Source organism: Passer domesticus, chromosome 13 (assembly GCF_036417665.1).
Source record: "Passer domesticus isolate bPasDom1 chromosome 13, bPasDom1.hap1, whole genome shotgun sequence".
Taxonomy (NCBI): domain Eukaryota; kingdom Metazoa; phylum Chordata; class Aves; order Passeriformes; family Passeridae; genus Passer; species Passer domesticus.
The window spans coordinates 3,616,684-3,640,081 of NC_087486.1; the positions used below are offsets into that span (position 1 = coordinate 3,616,684).

The window sequence follows — 23,398 nt, forward strand, 5'->3', positions numbered from 1 at the left end:
TTTGGTGCCCCCCCCACCCCCTCCGGAAGAAGAACAGCTGCTAAAGGCTGTTAATGTTAAAACCCTCAATTAGGAAGAACACTAAGGAACTACACAGGAAGCCAGAAAGCTGCTCTGTAGCTAAAATAACTTCTGTGAGGTGCTGTGATAACAGAGTGAAACCGGAGGATAAATTGCCAGAGTGACAGTGCCTTCCTGCCTTCGAGGATGGTCCCTGCTGTGGGAAGGGTCAGGACCCTGCCAGGGAGTGGGAATAGCCCAGTGTGCCCAAAACTGGGACTGATCCTCTTGGCAGAACCTCCTTGCACAGCAGGGTCAGGAGCAAATCCTACAGAAAAACTAAAGGGAACTTCAGCATCACATCCAAGTGCTCTACTCTTTCCCACACATGCTGGGAAACTGGGTTGGTTTTGTTTTTTTATGCAGGCATGGGAAAAGAGAGTGACTTCAGGGTGGTTGGTACAGACCCTACAACCGGTGCTCAGGGGAAGCTGAGCTCTTCCAGGCACAGAGAGCAAGGCTGAGCAGGAGCAGGCTGGAAAGGAATTGGCTCCATCTGGGCCAAATTCTGATCAGAGGAGGTGGGGAGGAGGAGGAGGAGAGGACTTTCAGGAAGACAACCAATTTTTCTCCTTGGAAATAAAAAGCTTCTGGCATCACCTGCTGCTTATCTTGTTGCAGTGACATCTAGTTTCTTCCCAGGACTAAAGAGCACAACCCTGACTGCAATAGGAGCTTAATTGCTATTAATCCTGTTAATTGAATTTGCTTCTCCTGTGCCACTTTAACACTCTGACTGAAGGAGGGAAATTGAAAACAAGGAGACAGGGAAACAAGCTCAGCTGACCTAAGGCATGTGACTCCTCCTGGTATCATAAATATGTGCCCCCTCCACATTTAGGGGGATGCTGGATGGTCTGGAGGGCCAGCAGTGGGATTGCTTTGGGAAGTGCATCAGGAAGAAGTGGATCCTGGCGTAATTGGCTTTGAGGGATTTGCAGGCTGAATGTGAGTTCTTAAATTAAGTTGATTTTTCAGGTAATAATGAGACTTGGGGTAGTAGGGGACTAAGCATACTCTCAGGCATTGCCCTGCTTTTGTAGGGCTTTATTTGAAATCTGGTGTGTGATTGATGATAGTTTATTTGGTTTCAAAGCCACGTATTTGGGAGGGGTGTCAACCAAGCTGATTTTTTTTCTAGGTGGCTCCTGTCCAGGGTGGCCCTTTCTCAGATGGCTCAGGGGCACAAGCTTTTGTGTCAGAGCTGCCTCTGCATCTGCTCCTGGGCAGAGAGGAGTTTGTTGTGTGCCAGCTTTTTGGGCAGCCCTGCTGTGCTGGCTCTTGCAGGGGTTCCTGGGCTCACCAACAACTCCCCCAGCAGAATCAGAGTGGGCTCTTGAACAACACTTCATTCTTATTTGGATTTGTTGTGCTCCGGGTAAGGAAGGGTTCTTGAGAAGGGATGTTTCAGGCAATGAGTTCCATTCCCTTGTATTTGTGTGGATTTTCTCTCTAACTTGAATTTTGTTTTGTAAACTGGTTTAAGTATCTATCCTAGTGAATCCTTGGGCCTTTCTCTTCTCAAATATGAAGAAGGTTAATGCACTGTTGGTCAAGATCTTGGTGGCCAGTTAATGGAAAAGCAAATTTGGGCTTGAGACAGGCTTGGCAAGTAGTTTTCTTGTGGAGGGGGATTCCATCTTCTAATGACTTTTATCAAAAAGAAGAGCAAGGTAAATGCTTTTAAGTCTGAAAACATGCTGGAGAACCCACCCATCTGTTAAGAAGCTTCTTGTGGTGAATGTTAAGAGTCTGCTGAGCTTCGTGGCTTTGTCTCATATTTCGATTCTGGTCTGAGCCCAGCTGTAAAGGTTGCCTGGAAGAGTTCACAGGAGTTTTGTGAGGGTGTTGCATCCTTGTGGGGTCAAGGTAAACCCCGTAATTGTCATTTAAGGTATTTTGAGTTTGTGGACATGTCATGCAATTGCAGGATCCAAATGCACATCTGATCACGGTGTTTGAATAGGGTGGGGTGATCTCCCTGCTCAGTTCCAGGGTGTTTCTGAGCAGCTTGGGCTCCTTCGTGCCACAAAACAGGTGGTGAGAGGTTCAGGAGTAGAAAAGCGATGTCAATGCTCAAGAAAGGTACAAAAACCAGAGTTTTCAGTGGAGGAAGAAGACGAGGCACATTCAGAAATTGTTTCTTGTGACAAGGCACACTCAGAAATTGTTTCTTGTCATTTTTCACAGCTGGTGTCTGCCTTTTCCCCCTTTCCTTGGTGAACAATATCAGCATGTGGTGTCAAATCCCATGGTATGCTGCAGGCTGTGGACAAACGTTGGCTCATCCAGCAGCTCAGAGTCTGTCCCACACAACCACATGGGGAAGGGGAAGGATCTGATGGGCAGACAAGAATATCGTGTAGAAAATCATTTGCCTTTTGGGGTCTGGCTGGCATGGGGGCTGGAAATGATGAGCTGGAAGGTTGCTTGGGGACCCCGGTGGGAGGGATGGGACGGGGACCAGGTGACAGCAGGTGGCACTGTCTGCTGTGAGCCAGCCCCGAGCTGTCCCTGCTCCTTGGGGCATTCCTGTGGGAGCGGCCACAGCTCTGCTTCCCCTCCCTGGAGCCCGTGTTGGAGGTGCGGATGTGACACCCTCTGCGGAGGTGGAAAAATCTCCATTTTCAAGGTGCTGCTGTGACTTGAGGTCTGTGCTTAGCAATTAATTCAAGGCATGTTCTGAATACCTGTTTAAAACAGTACATATAGTGGTTCTTGATGCTAAGAAAAGCCTTCCCTCGGGATGGTACTTCTATTCCAGATCCAGCAAGGCTTCTACCCCCGCTGCCTCTAATAACTGCAGTTAGAGAATTGCATTTCATCTGCCTGAAATTCTCCTGCCACTTCAGCGAGCCGCTGGACTGATTTCAGCTCTTTCCAGTATTGATCTGGCATTGCAGAGCTTTGTTTAAAGGTTGCCCCTCTCCATCCAAAAGGCTTTGGGATTCCTACATTTTCACAGGATTTAGTGAGCACTGTGGAACCGCGGGGCGAGTGGTAATGAGTAATTGCCAGCAGTTAGTGCTGAGCCCCTGCCATTGGAAATTATGAGAAAAATGCCTCCCTGTGAGCCCTGCAATTGTGGGCTTTCCCTGCCACCGGGGCAGGAGTCCCACCCTGGGTCAGTGGTGTTGCAAAAGCAGAGAGGTCACATGCTCTGAGGAACCCTGGGGACAGAAATTGCTGAAGTGAAAGGGAGCTGGGAGCAGCACCCCAGCCCTGCCTGGCCCGTCCCACGGCGTCACAGGAGGAGCAGGAGCACTCCTGCAGCTCAGGTCCCTTCTCCCAGCCAGCAGTGACATTGCTGAAAAGGTTTAATAAATGCAGCCACCACTGATGGTGGGCTCTGCTGCTCAGCCCCTGTGCATGTGTGCCCCCTGTTCTCCCTCTGCACAGCGTGCTGTCCCAGGGCTGTTGGGATCAGGGTGTTTCCTTCCCCTCTCCTGAGCCCTCCTGGGTGCTGGGGGAGGGAGGAGTGCTCATGGGCTCATGCCTTCAACAAATAAATAGTCATTTCAGGTGATAAAACACTATTTTTATTTTTTTTTCTGGTTGCACCTCAGAGGTACACACATGATGGCCCTGGTGAATGTGGGTGCTGTGCTTTTTGTTGGCAGTGTCTGAGTGAGTCCTGGCTGATGCAGAGGATGGCTGAGGGGGAGCATCACTCCCAGTGACACGTGTCCCATCCTGAGCCAGCTGCCACCACGCTGGTGTGACACCTGCTGACTTCCTGCAGTTTCCCAGTTGAAGGCCAGCTCCCTTCCCAGTTCTCTGTCTGTACTAAAGCCTCAGAGGTTTGTAGGGTTCCCCAAACCAAGCTTTTCCTGAGCTGGAGGAAATAAGGGCCATTTAAAGTGCAGAATGAGCTGGGATGTTCTGCCCCAGTTTTTAGCAGAAGGTAAGCACTGCCAGTAGCTCATGCTGTGTTTTGGCTGGCTGTCTGCCTGTGGTCACATCAAAGCTTGTCCCCTTACTCTGGAACCATCCATGCTGAGCTCTGTCTCTTATTGCAAGATGTAGGACTTGTCTGGCTTATTAAAAACACTTACTGTGTGTGTGTCCCTGGCTCTCCAGCTGGTCCTGGTTGCTGTGTCAGTGGCCTCCTCTGTCTCTCCTGTCTCAGACAATTTTTCTTCCAGGTCATTGACTCATGATGAACAGAAAATGCTCCAAAAGCTGAATCATGTGGGGCATGGAGGAAGCCAAAGCTTCTTGATTTAGATTCTGTGATTCCTGCAGCCTTTCCTGTGTCTGAGGTGCACCTGTCCATCCCTCTGATGGCCCCAGCCTGGGGCTGGGAGTCAAGTGCAGACAGCCCTGGGAGAGGCACTTAACTCTCTCCTTCTCATTGATGGGCAAACAGATAAAAATAAAGATGCTCATCTCCTTTGGAGGGCAGTGAGAGGATTAATTGGTTAATGTTTGTGAAGTGCTTTGAAGTTGAAATAGGGCAGATTGATGCTAACCTGGATTGCAAAAGCTCTGATGTGTCATAAGGAGGCAAAGGCTGTGCTGAGGAGGCACTGGAAGGTTTAAAATCCCTGTCCTTCAGGTGTCAAGCATCTCCCAGGCTGATCTGGTCAGAACCAGGGATTAGGGACGATGGCAATTGCAGCAAAGGCCTTTTCCTCCCCATTAGGCCTGGGCCAGCCCTGCTCCCAGGACATGGAGCAGTGGGGTACGGAGCAGCTCTCGCCGGCAGCAGCACGTCCTGCCCGGCCTGGGGACAGAGCTGTGTGGCAAGAAGGGCTGGCACGTTTGGTGACGAGTGAAATCTGGTTCCGGGTTCAGCGCTGGGGAAACCAGAGCTGAGTGGGGTTGAGCAAGACGGGCTTCTCCCGGGGAGGAGCAGGGCAAGCTGCGCACCCACAGCAAGAATGTGTTTGGTGCCCTGGGCCCAAGCCACGGCGCGTGGGGGCGGCCCTGCCGGAGCTGTGTTTAGCCTGGGTGTGTGTCCACCCACTGCAGCTTGCTCAACAGGCTGCAGGAGGAGGCCATGCTCACTTGGCTGCTCGTGGAGCCTGGTGAGGGTTCCCAGGAGCAGTGGGATGGCCCAGGGAAGAGGGAGCTTGCATGGGGTGGACAATGCTCTGGGTCTGGGGGAGAGCACTCCTGGGGTTTGTGTCAGTCCTCTACATTGTCCAGGTGCTGCAGGGCATCCACAGTGGAAGGAGTCAAAACCTACTTTATCTTTTCCTGGAGTAGTGGACAGAGCAAGGCTTTGTCCTGCAGCATGAGCAATGACAGAACCCCGCAGCAGAGCTGGCTGTCACACCCAGTGCTGTCCTGAATGACACCAGACTGGAAACTTTCTTTTTGTGAGGACAGATACTGTGCAGGTGGATCATCATTCACCCGCCACCTCTTATGGACCCTGTGGTCTAGCTCCCAGGGCACAAAGTTGCTGGGTGCAGAACTGTGCAAGTCAGCCCTCTGTCATCCCATTTCTCTGCTCTCCATGGTCCCTAGCAGGCAGACCACCTCCACGCTGCTCCTGGCTTGGTGCCACTCGTGATTCAGGGAGAAGTGGGGATGGTGCTGGCCTTGGGGTGAGCAAGGTTGTGGTGGCAGAGTGAGCAGTGAGCTGTGGGTGAGCCTGGCTCCAGACCAGCAGCAGGAGCCGTGCCTGGCATGGGTTGGTCACTTGTGTGCATCCACATCAGTTTCAGCAAAGACTCTTGGTAGAAGGGATTCCCCTTCTCTGTACCTCACGGGATTGGCTTTCCCAAGCTTTGGGGCCAGCACGTGCTGCTGGGATGGGTGAACTTGTAAACCTGCAATGGGCATTTGGAGCAAAGCAAGGGGAGAGCAGACCCAGGGCCACCTGGCCCTGTGGCACCCAGGGCTGAGCTGCAGCCCTGCATGCCCTGGGGACAGCCAGACCCTCCTGCAGCAGCTGGGCTTTGACAAGCAGATCAAGGGATTTGAGTGGGAGGGGATGAACAGCCTCCCAGGGAGGAGCTGCCTGGCGGGGAGGGCCGGGGGGCAAGGTGGAGTCTGGAGGAGGATGCAGGTATCTTTCACTTTCATGGGCTCCTCCTGGCACTGCCAGCCAAGAGGCAGCACCTGGTTCCTTCCAGGGAGCCTCCTGCTGTCCCTTCCTGCCTGGCAGAGCAGGTGGGACCGCTCTGCCCGTGGCATGTGTGTGCTTGGTGGTTACCCGTGGTGGCTCTGCCCCGTTCCTTTCCCCTGGGAAGGATCAAACTGCTGCTGCAGCCTTGTCATCCAAATGCCTTTGAGTGGGGAAGAGCCTGGGGACCTGTTTTACAAGGGTCAAACAGATGTAAATAGCTTTTCTACAAAGATTTCTGCTCCATTTCCCCCATCCCAAATGCTCTAACAGCCCCTGAGGAGGTTTCTCTTTGCTTTGGTTACTGTACCCCGCTGAGTACTCAGCCCACACAGCCAGTTTTGGGCTCTCCAAGGTTTCTTGAAGAAAGCAGCCAAATGTTTGTTTTGTGGACACCCTTCTAATGCATATGGGTTTTCCAAGGAACAGCCAAAGGCAGGGGGGAGGGAGGAACCAAAAAGAACTCTTCATCTGGGTTGACTCATGCATCTTGCTTCAGCTGGGTTTATTATTCATCATGTACCCATTACTGCCTGGGGCCTGCTTAGCTCCATGCTCAAGTAAAGGGGTTTTTTTCTGCTTAAACCACATCACTGAAGTGCTGCTGAGCACTTGTTTGCTGTTGCCATAAGTGCCTTCACTCCAAAGCTCTGGGACAAGGCAGGAGACAACGAACTTCTTCCTTTTCTGTAGAAAATGGATTTGTTTATGGGCAGCCCTACACCACCCAGCCTGAAGAAACTTTCCTTCCAGCAGGAAAACTGTCATGCTGAGTTAAATGGCATGCAAATGTGATGGTCTCATTTGTGTGTTTTTGTAACAACAGCTGCAAGCAAAGGGTAAGACAGGGAGGTTGAGTTTTGCCTCCAAGGCCTCTTGTCCTGAGCACTGGTTGGATGAAGGATGATTAAAGGCAAAACTAATCTTGTTTGAAAATGAGGATTTCCCATGGAATGACAAAACTCTGCTTTCTAGTGCTGTTCTCTAGTGTAAGTGTGGGCACTTGTGTGGGCACTGGGTTCCCTCTGTAGCCCCCAGACCCACCTGCTCTGGAGGTCCATGGTGCCAGGGACAGCAGTGCTGTCCAAGGAGGTGCTGCCATTAAGGCAGGCCCGCTATGCCTACTTGGAGAAAAAGCACCAGGACCACTACCTGGGCATTATTTTTGGTGTTGGAAGTTCCTGTGGAAGCAAAATCCAGTGATGAATTGAACAGTCAGAGAGGATGGTCTTGGGGAGGGTGGGTAGGGGGAGAAAGGATTTAAGGCCTCCAGGGAAGCAGTGACACACGACCTGCTGTTGTGAAGCTGAACTATTAGAATTATACTTTTTGGCCTGGGAATTCCTATCATACTGAAAGCTTCCTGTTACAGAAACTATGGTGAATGAAGAGGGATGGAATTCTCAGCTGTAGCTGGGTGAAATGGCAGTGCATTGTGAGCTCTCCCAAACCTTGAGCTGTTATCATGGAGCTCATCAGATGAGTGTGAAAAGATGATGGGGACAGTGAACTGAATCCCAGCTTCAGCTCCAGGGTGAGAAAAGAGAACCTTAGCTTAAACACTGGCTTGTTTGGTGGCCACTGGCAAATCTCTCCTTTTTCTGTAACCCAACTGATAAAAAACAGACACTGCTTCAGGTCAGCCTCTTCAGGCTATGGGAAAATTGGTTCAGTTGGTGTAAAGCCTCTGGGAATTGATGGCCAGATGCCCAAATGCCACACCTTTGTGTGCCCTGGGAAGGGCAGCACCAGGGGCTCTGGGTGCAGTTTGGTGGGAAGCTGAGCAGACAGCACCTCCCCCAGCCAGATGTTAATGTGGCAGGGCTGGCTTAATTCCCAAGGTAAGTCCTAAACCAGAAGGAAGACCGTGATAAAACCATGCTTTGAGGGGTGTGAGATCCTGGGCTAGGACGGAGCAGCCTGCTGATAAAGGACAAGCTCCTTGTTTTCTTGCCACTAAAATCTTCATCCCTTGCTTGCTGAGTGTGCCCTGTTGTCTACAACACAAATGACCCAGTTTGAATGGACTACTTAAACCTTTGAGCTGTGCTGATGAAATATTCAAAAAATATAAAATTTTAGACCATGCAAAGCATCTTTTCATTTAGTTTCACTTAATTTGTGGAGTGCTGGGGTTAAAAGTGAAAAATGAAACTCATGATAGAGAAGCCAAGTTCATGGATGTCCTGAAGTTATTCAGGCATCTTGAGAGTTCTTTTCCAGGGCAGGGGCAAGACTTTCCCACATCCCTTTGTTTCTTGCAAGTTTTTTTGTGTTTTTGAGAGCTGTCTTTAGTCTTATCTTATTAATCCTGTTTGGTGCAGTGGTGCCACGGGAGCCACAGCCGCTGGCGCGAGGAGCTCTCAGTCTAATTTGGAACAAGATGTAACAAGGGAGCACAACCCGGAGTGGGAGGCACAGGGTGTAATGAGATCCCAGGTTTGATAGCCTCTGTGTTGCTCAACATGATGTGCTTGGGCACCTTGTTTGCAGACTTGGGTCCCTTTTATAAGTTTTGGGGGAAAATATCAACCCAAAGATCAAGATCAATATGTGGAGAGTAAATGTTGGTTCCAGCTGTGCCTGAACTATTGATTTTAACTTCTAAAGCATTATCATATGTGATTGATGAGTAGTAATTGTGGAGATGGATTAGCCCAGAATAGGTTTGGTTGTGGTTTTTTTTTTTTTTTTTCCTTGCACGAAGGGTTCAGTGGTGCTGCCTGAGGAGAAAAGTTACAAAAAGAAAAGAACTTCAGAGAGTGCTGGTGCTGTTGAAGCAGTAACACCACATGATACAACACTGAGTAAGAGCAGCCAAAGTAGGGAACTACAGCTCGGGGTAAATTTAAAGGTGAGGAGGGCAATGCACTGGTTTTAATGGGAACATGGGGAGTTATTAAAGGAAGGATGAGGGATCAGCAAGGATGGAGCTCATCAGCTGCCTTTAAAATGTAGGATGTGGGAAAACTGGGGGAAATGTGCTGGCATCTATCCCAGGCTGTTCTGATTTATTTTTAAGTGAGGAATCTATCATTGTGAGATGTAAAGACATACAGCAGCTGTTCTCTGGGCAGGGATGTGAAAGTCCTTGGACATCCTGGGAGCCAAGTGAAAGTGAATCTTCCCTCTCTCACTCCCTATTTCTCCAGAGTAGAAGTTGATCAGCTCCTCCCTGCCAAAAGTGAGGTGCCAAGTCTCTCCCCTTGATTTATTCCTTTTATCATTAGCTTCCCTCTGTCCTTGCAGCATAATCTGGTTCAAAAAGTCTGCAATTACCCTGGTGCTGGGGCTTTGGCATTGGGATTTGGTGACTCATGTAGTTCCTGAGCCCAAGGCAGCCTCCAAGCCAAAGAACCTTGTTAGCTTGGCCTGTGTTAATCTGGGAGCTGGTTTGCTCTGTTGTATGAGCTTCTTTGAGCTTCTTCAACTCACAAAGCATCTGAAGGTGGGAGGAGGAGGAGTAAAGGATCCTTTGCTAGAAGAACTGGCACAAGGGGGTGTGATGGGCTTTGGGGTCAGATCTGAGTATTTCTTCCCAATCTTGGCGCAAGGATGAAGCTGGAGCTCAGAAAAAAAGCAAATTGTGTGGTTGTTGGTTGGCTACAGAGAGAAGGGGCTTTGTGGGGAGAAGAGACCATTGCTGGCTGTGCTTTGGCTCTCAGGTAATGGTCCAAAAGCAGCTCCTGTGGATGTCAGGGTTCAGCTCTCCCAGGCACCAGGAAAAGGGATTATTTCTACCACACATAAAAAGATTGCAGAGTTTGGCATCTGCTTTAAGGTTCCCGCTGCCAGGCTTAGTAAAGAGGCTTAGGAGAGCTCAAACCAGAGAAATAAATCTGCTGCACCTCTTATCAAAAATAATGGATAGCAGGCTTCAAAGGAAGAGGAAGAGTCTTTGTTTTGTAGCCTACTTATGTGTCCGGCCTGATTCTCACCCTTTGCACTGGTGTAAGAGTCAGTGTGGAAAACAAACAGAGCTGATATGTCTAGGAATAGACCTGGTGAGTGGGTGGGACACCTCGGGTGCTGGGGAGGCTCTTCAAAGAGGAAAGGCTGTCTCCACCTGGGCTGGGGCTCACAGGATTGCACGCGGCTGCCTGAGGGGGATTTTAATGGAGCAATCGTGCTAATTAGCAAGCACAAGTTTTTCCACGTACCAAACATTGTCGAGGGCAGTAACTCAGCCCCGTGCTTGTTGTTGTAGTGAGTGTTGGGCAGGAGTGTCTTGGGAATTTGTCTCATCCCAAGTGGGGGGAGCCCATCAAAGTGTCCTCAAGCTGCTGGTGTTGGCTTGCCACCCTGAAACAAAGGGCTGATGAAATAGTATTAGCCAAGCTGGTCGCTAATGAGGGCAAAAGAACATCTGGAGTCAGGTTTTGTTTATAGCTCTTTGTTTTGTCATTGTTAGGGAGACAGAAGAGGAAGTGTCACTCATAGTATAAATCACGACATCCAAACAAAGGGCTGACATCTGGGTATGATTTTGGATTTCATGTCCTTGGAATCTCCTGAGGCTTAAAGCCCAAAATTTTAGCCTAAGAAGTTGGCAATCCACCCTGTGTTCAAAAGATTAATGTCACTTCAGGACAGGGACAAAGAGGAAGTCTAGAACTCTAGACCAGAGCTGGCATGTGCTGAGACCTGAAAATGCTCACTTCAACTCTGGGAGCCAGCCCCAGCTTGGAGTAACCTGGAATAACCCATACCTGGGTCCATGGTTGGCTGTGGGTGTTGAGGGGAACAAACAGGGCAAGCACAAAGTAAATCCTCCTGTGATAAAGTTTTGTGTGGTTCAGAGACTTGTCAGCCAGAGGCTGCGTCTCCATCATCATGTTTAATAGCCACTGATGGACCTGTCCATGAATTTGTTTAATTGACTTTTGACTCTCTTGAGGTGTTTGGCACTCACAACATCCTGGGGCGATGAGTTCCACAATGCAATTACGTCTTGTGGGGAGGGGAAAAAAAAACTTCCCTTTGTTTGTTTAAATCTACTATATGATAATTTATTTAGTATCCATTAATTCTAGTGCTGAACACAGCTACTCTTTATTTTCTGTGGGTTCCTCCTGATTTTGTGGACAGTCATGAGCATATTCCCTCTATAGCCTGTTTTCCACTGTGGGAGTTGCTGTGAGTTTAGACAAAAGCCATTCCCATTTCTGCTCCTCTGTGGCCAGGAGAGGTGTTCCCTGTGCCCTTTTCCCTCTCTAAATCCCTGTTATGATGATGATGAGGAAGGCCACAGTGCCACAACTGTGCACCTGGGCAGACCCAGCAATCGTGAGGCAGCATGATAGAAATAATTTGTTTTATCCTTTCCATGTTTCCTAACAGTTCCTATCAGGTGCTAAACCCTCCTGATTGCTCCTCAGCAATGATGTGACATTTATTTGTGACCTTAGCCAGATAACTCCTTAATACACCCCTGACAGTGATGGTTACTGTGGAGCTGTAATGTGCAGGTAGAGCACAGCAAGCTTTTCTCCTCTCTCTCCATTTTTCAACTGAAAATTTTTCTGCTGCTTTATTGTCCAGCCACTGTGTCCTGAGTGGCTTGTGGTTTTCTCTCAGTTGACTCGAAGCTTTGAACTCTCCTGTTTCATTCAATTTGTCCCTTTGCTAATTGCCTTTTCATAGTAATTTACAAAAAGCTGAGCTGCAGAGATGCCTGTCGGGTCTCACCTCCACTGGGAGAGCTGACCTCTTATTACTGCTTCCATTTTTAACCATTTTTAACTCAAAGAAACTCTCTTCACTTGGTGGCACCTTACTTTCTTGTAACTGGCTCATTAGAAAGAGAAGTTCATGGTGTCAAGCAGCGCCCACCTACCCACACTTCAGAGGACTCAGAGGGGCTGATGAGGCAGGACTTGTCTCCCAGAAACCTGGGATGAGTCTTGCCCAGTCTGTCACTTCTCTGTGTGCTTTGTTACCCTGTTTTTATGAGCTTTCCTCCCTTTCCCCCAAAGTGCTCCATGGAGCCTGAGCTGGGTGATTGCACATTTGAGCACCTTCAGTGCTGCTGGGAGGGGGATTTAATCCCTGACTGGCTCTGTGTTATCAGGATTTATCAGCTTATTGTGAATAAGTTAATTTAGCTTTTCTGCTCTGCTGTTATCTTCCTTGGAGGCTCCCTTAGCCCTGTGATCAAGGACTCTTCAATGTGTTTTGTTATTACTGCTGTGGCTTGGAAAATTCTTCTCAGTCTTTGGAGTATTTTGGCACAGTTGTAACTTTAGATTTTAGTCTTGGTTTTTACATTTTTGTTATTTGGACAGTGCTTCTCCTTAGTCTCATTTTACTGTTAATTGTGTCACTTTAAGCACACTAGCATTTATTCTGATTTTTTTTTTCCCCTTAAGCAATACACGTTTACTCTAATGACTTCTTCAAATGGTCTTCCCACCTCCTGGGTGTGTTTTTCCTTAAGGGCTTTTCCTTTTTAATTTTCTTTGAACAAGTGCCTGTGTGCTTAGGCAGCACCCTCTTCAAGCTAACTCACAGTAGCAGGTTTTCAAGGCTGCCCTCAAGATTTGTCAGTTTTAAGGTGCAAAGAGCCCTTGGCCATACACTTGAAATCAAATCTGCCGATTCCTGGGTGCTGCTCAGGATGTGCTGAAGAGGCTCTTGTGCCAGAGGTCATAAATTACTGCTGGAGGGAGCAGTAACTTTCCATTTTCAATGTAAACATGTTCACTCCTGTCAGTAATCCCATCTGCACAGGGAGAGGGACATCTCCTGTTTGTTTGTCTCTGCTTATATCCATCACAGCCTCACTCGTCTCCCTCAAGGTTTGGCTGTTGTTGGCCTGTTCTGGGTGGGTGGAGGATGGAATAATTAGAATGTCTGGCCATGGGACTGCAATCCTAACAGCATCAACTATTTGTTGATACAGTTATCTTGGCTGAGCTCTTTGATGAGCTCTCCTCAGTGCCCAGCTCCTCCACCTGCCCAGCCCACTCTCATTCCTGTTGGATTTGTACCCACTCATTACCATGTTCTGCTGCTTATCTTCCCCCCCACCAGGTTTCCAAGGTGCTGGTTATGTTAATAGCCCCATCTGAAACCAGGGCACTGCTGTTCACTCCCCTGCCCTTTTGGGTAGAAATGCACACCTGGTGTCCTGTGCTGTTCCCTCTCTGCAGCCCTGGCAGGGCTGTCAGCTGGGCCTGCAGCCCTACTGTTCCCCCCTGACTGTTTTTGGCTTCTCTCCTATCCTTTTCTTCAAGGATACTAAATTTTCATGACTTCTCCACTGGAGACTGAATTTTCCCAAGCCACATGTCTTGTCAAACAGTTAGCTTTCCCACAATATTTAGTTTAAAAGGCTTTATGCACCAGTAGCCTTGGTCTGTTTTCATTTGAATTTAATATTTGTATCTTTACTGTGCAGGTCCTACCTATTCAAGCCTGTCCTCAGGGTACTACACTCTGCACCTTGGGGTAACCCTGGAATTCATTATATGGCACTTGGGGAAGCATTTCTGAGCATTTTATTGAGTTGGTCCTGGCCTCAAGCTGAATCTTGCCTTCAAGATTGTTCTCTCCATCCTGCTTTGATGGTGACCTACATAAACCTCACCAGGAGCTGCTCCCCAGCTCAGAGAAGTGAGAGTTGAGAGATCACCACATCAGCATTCAGCACACACTGATGTTTTGGTCCTCAGTTGTCTGTTCCCATTGCACTGAGTAGGATGTTGGGAAAAGGCCTTTGGATGCCCACTCAGTGGGGAAAGACTGAGTAAATTATTCCCTTGAGCACTGCCATAATCATGTGCAAATACTTAGATTTGTTTCTTTTTGCACCTTTTAAGGCTGTTGCATCTTGAGGGGTCCCACAAATCTCCAGTGAGAAGCTGCAGGGGTGTCTTCATCCCTGAGCAGGACTTAACTGTTTGTCCCTTTGCTCAGTGCAAGGTGAATTCATGTCCTGTTACTTAGGGATTCAAAATCCTCTCCATTACATTCTTAACACAAATTCATGATCCCTTGTGTAGAATGTGCTGTCATTTCTGGGTAATTCCACTAAATCACATAGTCTAAGCATCCCACACATAGCTGAAACATAGCCCCATGGAATGAAAATGTTTAAATGAAAATGTTTATTTTTGTGTGTGTCTGGGATATTGCAGTGATTTGCAGTTGCTGTTGCAGTGATTTGCATCATTTAAGTGAGGTATTTTGGGTTTATGTGAAATGTGGAATATAGAAAACTCAAGAATGAAGCAAAGCATCTTATTTTGCCTGAAAAATAATTTAACTCCCCTCAAGTCTTTGGGTTTTTCTGGGATATTTTTTTTTCTGGAACTGATAATGATTAGAAAGTGAATCTTAGCACCACTATAACCATGGTGCAGTGTATACATGTTTGCTTAGGAGAAAATATTAGAACAGACGTTGCCCAGGCTTTTTTAGTGAGTATGAGAGACATATTATTTGTTTGTTATTCATTAAATCTCCAGTCTGAAGATATGCTAATTATCGTAGATGTCAGTCTGATCTGCAAGAGGGCATCTTCAAAAGCATGTGAGAAAAGGGCACATGCATATGGTAATTTTTGATTCATTATTTGATTCAATATCTTGAAAACAAATAATAAATTCCATTTAACTCCTTGCTTTTGTAAACCTGGTGATGGGCATAGCACTTAGGGTGGGTTTTAAAGCTGCAGCCAGAGGATTCTTTAGAATTAGTTCTTGTTTTGCTCAGAGCGGCGATTTTTTTTCCTTCCTTTTTGAACCTCCTCTTTCAGCTTGTTGGTTGATTTCTTTGGTGCTGCCCAGGGAAGCTGCAATTCCTTAAAGGAAAACCAAACCAAAACCCAACCAAACCTCAGTAACTGCATTACACAGCTGATGGGAACTGCTTTTCTTTGTTGCTGCTCACAAACCATGGAACTGCTGTCCAGACATTCCCAGACTCAGTTTTGGAGCAGAAATCCACTGGATGAAATGGTCTTGGCACGACATTCAGGCTAGACTGAAGACAGACTGAAAATCTGTGGGTGCCCTGGGCTGACCCAGGCACTGTTAAATGGTCACCCCTTGCTTCCAGCCTGGCATCACCTCTGGATCCTGTTATTCCCCTGCCAGATGGAGGAGCCCATTAGCTGTGATAGGCCAATCAAACAGCTCTAATTGATCTAGTGATGTGGTTACTGGTGATGACAAGGAGATGAACTTGATGACCCGGGAGGTCCTTTCCACTTGTGTGCTCCATGGAGGCTAATGCCAGAGTGAATCACGAGTGTTTCTGTCCTGTTCATCTTTGGAACCAGGCCCCATGGCATCTCCAGCTGTGCTGGGCAAGGCTGAGTGTGTCCCCTAAAATCAGCACTCCAGCCAACAGCACATGGACCAAACATGTCCATGATGGATGCAAGACAAAAATAGCATTTGGGCCCTGGGTGTTGTTTGCTGTGTCTAATCCTGAGCCAGTGACAGGAGGACAGACCTGGGCAGGCAATAACTCAGCCAAGGATGAGCCTCTGCAGTGAAGGAGGGACAGGCAGCAGCAGGGATGAAGTGAGTGTGCAACAGGTTTAGAAAAAAAGGGCTCTGCAAACACTGACCTTGCTACAAGCAAGGACTGGAGGAAAGGAAGGGAGAATTCCTGAGGCAGCAGCTTGGTCTCTGCTCCCCATCCCCAGGGCTGTCTGTCACTAGATCAGTGCTGCAAAGGGGAGGGCTCTCTTAATTTTTTTAATTTATTTTGCTCACGCTGTTTGTGGAGTGTGCTCTCATTTGTACAGATGTGCTCATGTGCAACAGCTGGTGTGTAGCATCGTCAACTCCCTGAAAAGCTACAAATAAAAGCTTTATGCAAATTTCCTCAATCCTATTTAGAAGGCTCTGTTTCTGCAGCTGAAATGTTGCATTATGGCTTTATTTTCAGTTGAGAAACAAAGGCTAAATGCAATCTCATCCCTTGAAGGGACCACAGACTGGCAGGTTGCAATGGTCCACCAGGAGAGACTATTTTGTGATTCTTGTAGCGTTTTGGACAAACACCTGGAGTATGTTCAGCCAGAACATTAGAGGCTTTAGGACAAATTGAACATCAATAGGAGCTGGGTACCCCTGCTGCCTATTTGAAATTTTATTGGTTTGACCAGTCTGCCAGGCACTACCTGGTGATGAAAAGAGCTGGACCATAATCTAGACATTCCTTTAAAAAATGGAAATAGCACCAATTCAGGTCTTTCCTGTCCTTGTTTCAGCCCTAGGATGCTGTTGCCTGCCATGTATCACTCCTGGTATCCAATTTCCAAATCAGTCAGTGCTGGTGGACATGGTGACTCTCACTGGTCATCAATCATTTGTTAGCTGGTCTCCACCATTTTCCTGGTGATTCAGCTGCAATGGAAAATGGAATGTGTATTGGGTTGGATACGGGTGCTCAGGCTACTGTGCTGTGGGAAATTATTTTTAAATGCAAGCAAAAAGCCACAGGTAGCTAAATGTACCTAGGGAAACCTCGGGACTTCCCAGGGTGAGCGCATTCCTGGTGCAGGATAAGAGCTCTGTGTCACCAGTGTCATGTTTGTGTGCAGGGGCAGCTGTCCTGGCTGCAATCTCTCATGGTGTCCTTGTGCTGCTGCCAGAAAGGGCCTGGCAAACACTCCCTCGTGAGCACAGGGATTATTAGCTCAGTAGTGAGTGTGCCAGCTGAAAACCAGAACAAACCTGCAGGAGCTGGGTGACTGCAGACACGTCCTCTGGGGTGCTGCACTGCAGCACGGGGGAGCAGATTCCAGGTCCATGTGTGCATGAAACTTGGTTTTGGTGTGTGTGAGGACTGAATGGAGGTGCTTTAAGGGTATTAGACCTCAAGTGACTCCCCAAAATACTGATGCATTTCTGGTGATTTCTCTCTGCAGCATCAAGGGCTGTGCCATTACCTTTGATAAGGCTGAACTGCTCCTTCAGCAGCCAGAGTTATGCTATTGAATGTGCTGATGCTGTTTGGAAAAATGCCTCCCATCCATGGAAAAATGTGTTTAAAGCTTTTCACATCTTGTGTGAAAAAGGAACAACTGTCCTCTTTCCCAGGTACTGCTGCATCACCAGCACAATGGAGAAAGGTTGTACAGTGACTGAAGAGTGGTAGTTTTGGGTGCCTTTAACAGATTCTGCAGCTTTTAAATTAAAAATAGGGTCTTTGGACCGAATACAAATAGTTTAGTTCTATGCCCACCCCTAAATTTGAGGGATATGGAAGGAGACACATCATAGAATGGTTTGGATTGGAAAGGACCTTGAATAGGATCCAGTTCCAACCCTGCCATGGGCAGGGACACCTTCCCCTATCCCAGGTTGCTCCAAGCCCCTTCTAAGCTGGTCTTGGACACTTCCAGGGATGGGGCAGCCACAGCTCCTCTGGGCACCTGTGCCAGGGCTTTGCCACTCTTACAGTGAAGTTTCTTCCTAATAGCTGACCCAAACTTTCCCTATTTCAGTGTAAAGCCATTCCTCCGTTGTCCCATCACTGCATGCCCTTGTAAAAAGTCTCTCTACAGCTTTCTTATAGCCCCCCTTTAGGTACTGGAAGATCTAATCTATGGAAAATCCATACTTCTCACACAAACATATTCAACTTTCAGTTGCTGTTGCTTTTTTGTTTTTTTCCCCTGTGAGAAAAGTTGATCGTTTTCTTTGGAAACTCTCCCTTTTGGCTGGCAGCTCCAGTCACAATCCATGGCAGCAGATGTCTCAAGTTAATGGCACTGTGGTTTTCTCTCACGTCCTGAAATGCCTTATTCTCAGTTACCTTCCATGAGGCAAGGGAATTTGGGATCTCACCTTGCTGTGGGCTCTCCTGGAGGAGCAGCTGGAGCTTTGGGGGATCCCATGGGTGGCTCAGGGCACCAGCCACGGGGCTGGCTGTGGGATGGGGCAGAGATCAGAGTTTCACAGGGCAATTAGGAGAGTGGGGCGTGGTGATACTTCAATCTGAGAGCAGCCACCACCCACACGGGGCATGTTTTTGGCCTCCTGCTGTCACTGCAGCCATGGGTGCTGGCACTTAGGCCACCACACCCCTCGGCCAATTCCGGCACTATGGAGCCTTTGCCGCTGATAGAACATAAATAATAATTGTGCAGAGGGGAAAACGCTGTGTTCTTGTGGCCGTGTTCAGGTGGGGTGGGTGAGTGTGAGGGTTGTTGGGGGGCTCAGCCCTCACTGAGGGGGGCAGGTGGTTGGGACCCCTCACTGGAGCAGCACTTGGAGGGTCCAGTGGCTGCACAGGATGGGGCAGAGCTACACGAGTGCAATCCTCAGAGCTCTCCCCTCCCTGTCCACAGGAAAACGATCTCAGGATGCATTTTTCTTCCTCTGCTGAAATTCTGCTGTTTCAGTAGCCTAGTGACAGTCATTGTCTTTCATTTCCATGTGTGAGTTGAATCCAGAGTCAGAAAAATTTCTGCTTTGTTCCCAAACAATAGGGCTGTGTTGTTTTGCATGACGGCTCTGGCTTTTCAGCCGGTGTGCTCTGCTGTGCCTTTTGCTGTGGTCCCGCCTGGTGCTCAGCAGAGGCTGGAGAATCCCCACAGTGAATCCTGGCAGTTGTGCAACGCTTCACACGGAGTAAAACTCCTTTCTAACCCCTGCAGGCGATCAGTTTACACCCTGAATGATGAGATTTTGATTACCCTTATCTAAGCTACAAATACTGTAGGGGAGGTGGAATCGGCTGGCTCTGGGAAGGACAATCACAGCACAGCTCTTGGTGGCCTTGGAGGCTCCCAGTGCTGGGCAGCTCCAGGGGATGTCGTGGTGCTTTGCCATGGGAAGTCCTTTCAGTGTGCAGATGTTACTTGCTGAGGCCCTGTAGATCAAACCCCAGCTCCTGCCATCTCCAGCCTGGCAATTTTCAATGAGCAAAACCCGCCCAGGAGAGTGTTGACAGCAGGAATGGCAGCTGCTTCCTCAGAGTCGGCAGGGAGACCCTGTTGCCTCAATGCTGGATCTCCCTCTGAATGCAGAGAGCAGTTCCAGCATCCCCAGCCCCACATGGCATCAGTTGCAGCTTGGGGAGCAGCTCTGCTCTCCCAGCGAGCTCCGTTTCCCAGGGCAGCTTTATTCTTCTGTGAACAAAAGCTGTTGAGCTGCAGGGAAGCTCCTGGCTGGAAGGTGGGTCCTTTCCACAGCCAGACTGAGAATGAGGGGTGGAATGAGACTGGATTGTGTGTTGAACACTCAGATGCATCTCTCCTCTGGGTTCCTCTGTCTTATATTTCACATCTAGAAGAAAAGTGCATTCAAAAAATTCAATCCAGCATTAAGCCAGAGCTGCTTGTGCTCTTCAGCCTGATTGGAGGGAAGAACTGATAAGTTAATCAGTTTTCAAGGTCAGGAGGGATCAATAGGACCAGTCAGTCTGGTGTGCTGTACAAATCAGACCCCAGACACAGCAGTGGTTCCTGGAGCAGGCCTGCCTGGGGGATAGCAGAGCTGTTTTTCCTTGTGGGAGGATCTCTTGCACTGCAGGGATAAGCTCCAGTATAAGACCAGGGATGAATAGACTGAATTAGGTGTGACCCAGAGGATAATGCAGCATTCTGCATCTTAATGTATCCATCTGTGAAATGCAAATAATAATAGGGGAACCCTGCAGGGATTCATTAGTCCTTTGAAGATGGCATGTGTTACATGCTATTATTGTGATCTTCCGAAGTTGGCCTCATCCCTGCCTTTTGGACCTACACCTCTCACTGTTGCTCACTTCCTGATTCATTTCCCCCTCCTCCCTGGCACTGTCAAGCCAAATCAGCAGTGGCAAAGGCCTGTCCAGGCCACTCAGCCACATGTCATGGTGCCTCATGGCCTGGGAAGGGTGGCAAAGATGAGGTTCATGCTCTGGTTCCAGCACAGGGGGCTGGAAATTGCTGCCATGGCTTTGCAGGTGTGACAAGGACACCCAGGAGCTTTCTGTGCTGGAGAGTGTCCAAGGGACATGTGGTCAGTCCATAACCCAAGATGCTTCTTGTGAGTTTCAGATCAGAGTTAGAAAGGTGGATTTGGGTGGGAAAGGAAACCTGGTGACAGGGAAGGGTGTGACTTATGAGACACTGGGTCCAGAGGAGCTTGCAGTAGATGCTGGATTCAGGGAAAATTCTTAAATGCTCTCAGTGCAAAGAGATTTGCAAAGCAATTATTCCAAATTAAGCTTATCCACTCTGTCCCCTTTTGTTAGAGTAAGTTCACTTGATACAGATTTTTTTTTGAGTGTTTTTTTTTTTTTTTCTTGTTCTTCAGTAAGGACTTGCTGTGCCCTGGATGTGTTTCTGGAATGCATTTTACCGAGGCTTTGTGGATGAATAACATTCACTGTGCACTTGACTCTCAGAAGTGGATGAAATCAGGAAATTCCCATCATTCCTGTCCTGGCCTCGAGCAATTCCCCTTCCTTGTTGAGCAGCCAGAGTAGAAGCAGTGCTCCAGGATGAAGGGATTTAACCTACAACGTTTTCAAGGATGCAGCCAGGAATTGTGACCAGCCAGCAGCTGGGCTGAACACCCAACACCATGCTGGGAGCTCAGCAGCCTCTGGGGAAAGACTTTTTACTGTGTCAGACTGCTGGAGCCCTGCCTTAGGCTCAGGAAACTTTTCTGGCTGAAGGGAAGGGACTGTGGTGACCCTGGGTACCTGCAGTGACAGTGGGATTGCTCAGAAACTCAAACTCACCTCCATCAGCTTGGGGTTCACTGGCTTTTGGCTGATCAGCACCTGGACTTTGGTCTTGGAAAGGCAGGCAAAGCTTTGTCCAGCATCACAAATCTTGTTCTTGATGGGATGTGTGGTGAGGAGCCTCCTAAGCTCTGCTGGGATGGGTGAGACTTGTAGCTCCTCTTGCAGCAGAGTCTGGCCCAGGGTGGGTGCATCCATGAGTGTCTTGGACAGGGAACCACCCTGTGTCTCTGGAGTCCCTCTTTTTGGAATGCCTCACTCTGGAGGTATAAGAGAGTAGGTTTGGGTTGGGTATTAGGAAGAAAGTCTTCCCTGTGAGGGTGGGGGGCCCTGGCAGAGGTTGCCCAGAGAAGCTGTGGTTGCCTCTGGACGCCTGGAAGTGTCCAAGGCCAGGCTGGAAGGGGCTTGGAGCAGCCTGGTCTGGTGGGTGGTGTCCCAACCCATGGCTGGGGATTGGAATGAGATGATCTTAAAGGTTCCTTTCAACCCAAACCAATCTGTGGTTCTATGAACTCATGAAACTGAAGTGGAGAGCTCTGGATTCAGCTTTGGCTGTGAAGCAGAACAGCATTTACTCTGTCCTTCCTTTGTTGAATAGACCAAACAACTCTGTCTCTTCCCTTTTCTCCCTGAGGATCTCTGGGTTGGAGAGGGACATAGTGGTCAGCTGGAAAAAAAAGCAGTTTCAATATTTTATAGAAATTAGGTGTTGAGCAGTGGTGCTGATGGGGTTCCTCAGAAGAAGAGAGATGGTGGGAGGTAAAAATTGCATCAATCAGGACAGAAAAATGCATCTATGGTGGGAATATAGTCATGTCTGTACTTTTATGAGGGCACATGGTGCTGTGGAAGAGACTGGCACTGCTGCCAGGGAAAATGAGGGTGAAACATGGGCTGCAGATCCTCATCAGGGCTCTTTGTCCCACTGTGTGGTGGCTTTGGAGGCCTCACCCAAAACACTGCCTTGCTCTGGGGTGAGAATGGGACAGCACAGCTCATGTCCTCAAGCTTTTAGGGCAGCTTCAGAGCTGCTTGGGCTGGAGGCTGGCATTCAAACAGTGAAGAGCTACCAAAGCACAGATGGTTTAGCAAAACCCACAAACCTAACCAAAAAAATCCCCAAGCAAACCCTCCCTCCACTGCCTTAAAAAGAAATCCCAAACCAAAACACCCTAAAAAACCCCAAACCAAACAGCACCCCCAGCATCACCATCCAAACCAATTATGCTGCCAGGAAGTTTTTCCCTGGTAAAAATATCCCTAAGTGATGCTAAACCCATTAGGAAGGAGGTGATACTGCCTGCAAAACATTGCCATGTCACTAATGGGAAGAAAAACAACTTCCTGAGTGGACAAGGCATCTCAATTATTTTTCTCTCTCTGTGGATATATTTTTGTGCAGGCACAGGTTGTGAGGGAATGAGATATGGGAACATCAGAAAAGGGGAAAATGGCCATAGGAAAATTGTTCATCACTAATTAGGGTATAAATCATTTGGCTGCTTATTGGACTCCCTTCCCATTCTCCTTGGGGCCCTGGAGAGGGAGAGGTGAATGCCCACCGTGGCTGTGTCCTGCCTGCCACAGTGCTGGCCCAGCTTGCTGGCTGCAGGATATTGTTTTTGGGTTTTCAGCTGCCTAGGGGTTCCCTACATTTCATGTTATGCTTCTATTTTCTCCTGCGTTTTCCTAGTTACTCCTTCATGATTATTTTTATCCCGATTCCTGTTTTCATAGCAGAATGTGGTGAAAAATAGACCCAGTGAGAGCTGTCCTACCAGGCACAGCATCATTATATGCTGTTTACTTTTCCAATTTTTTAACTGAGACGTGAACAAAAGATACTTTTGCAATATCTCTTCTTGCCCTCATCTGCTTTTCTCAGTGGCATTTTGCTCTCTGGCTGTTTGGCATATATTTGTAAATTAATATTAGCTAGGTGCTGTGCTAAAAATATATTAACAAAGCATCAGGATCATCTCTCTTCCAGATCCAATCCTATGGGATATAAATTCCTATGGAAATTAATGGGCTGTCTGGATTCCAGTGCAGGATTGAGACTTCATGGTGTAGATGGATCAATACGGTGTAAATCGATCAATACAAGCAATCAAGGGAGTCAGGCAGGGTTTATGCTTAATACACTCCTGCTGTCATCCCTCATTGTGCCCAGGTTTGTGTAACACAAATAATCCTGCAAACCATGGGGCTTTGCTGGGTCCTCTCCATCCCTTCTCATTTCATTTCGTTGCTGGATTTTTTTAGGAGGTTGTCATTGTGCAGTAGTAATTAGGCTGGGAATCCTTTTTATTTTTTTTCCCCTCTTGAGTTTTGTTACTGAATGTGGATCTGGTTTTGGTATCAAGGTGTGTTTGGGCCATTCTGAGCTTCTCCCACGGGCTGGTGTGGGTGTAATTGGTGGAGAGGGGGCTGCGTGGTGGGAATGTGGGAGAGTGGGGTGGTCACAGGGCCAGTGTGGGGTCAGGACCTGTCTCTCCCTCTCCTTTTCCTCGTCACCCTGCACTGCCAGGCTGGGAGCTGCTCTCACCTGGCCAGTCTGACCTG

General features: G+C 48.3%; 1 protein-coding gene and 1 long non-coding RNA gene across 4 annotated transcripts in view; both read left to right on the top strand.

Annotated features, from left to right (window-relative positions):
- LOC135279873 (serine protease inhibitor Kazal-type 5-like) overlaps window positions 1–23,398 on the top strand; it is a 95,490-nt gene that overhangs the window by 50,300 nt on the left and 21,792 nt on the right. The window lies entirely within an intron of this gene.
- LOC135279877 (uncharacterized) lies at window positions 664–17,192 on the top strand. 2 transcript variants are annotated; one of them, XR_010347031.1, is made up of 3 exons: window positions 677–1,008; window positions 14,895–16,898; window positions 17,022–17,192. It is a non-coding gene; the product is annotated as an uncharacterized LOC135279877 (long non-coding RNA). The 2 variants fall into 2 exon arrangements; XR_010347030.1 differs by lacking the exon at window positions 17,022–17,192 and having other exon boundaries at window positions 664–1,008; window positions 14,895–15,977.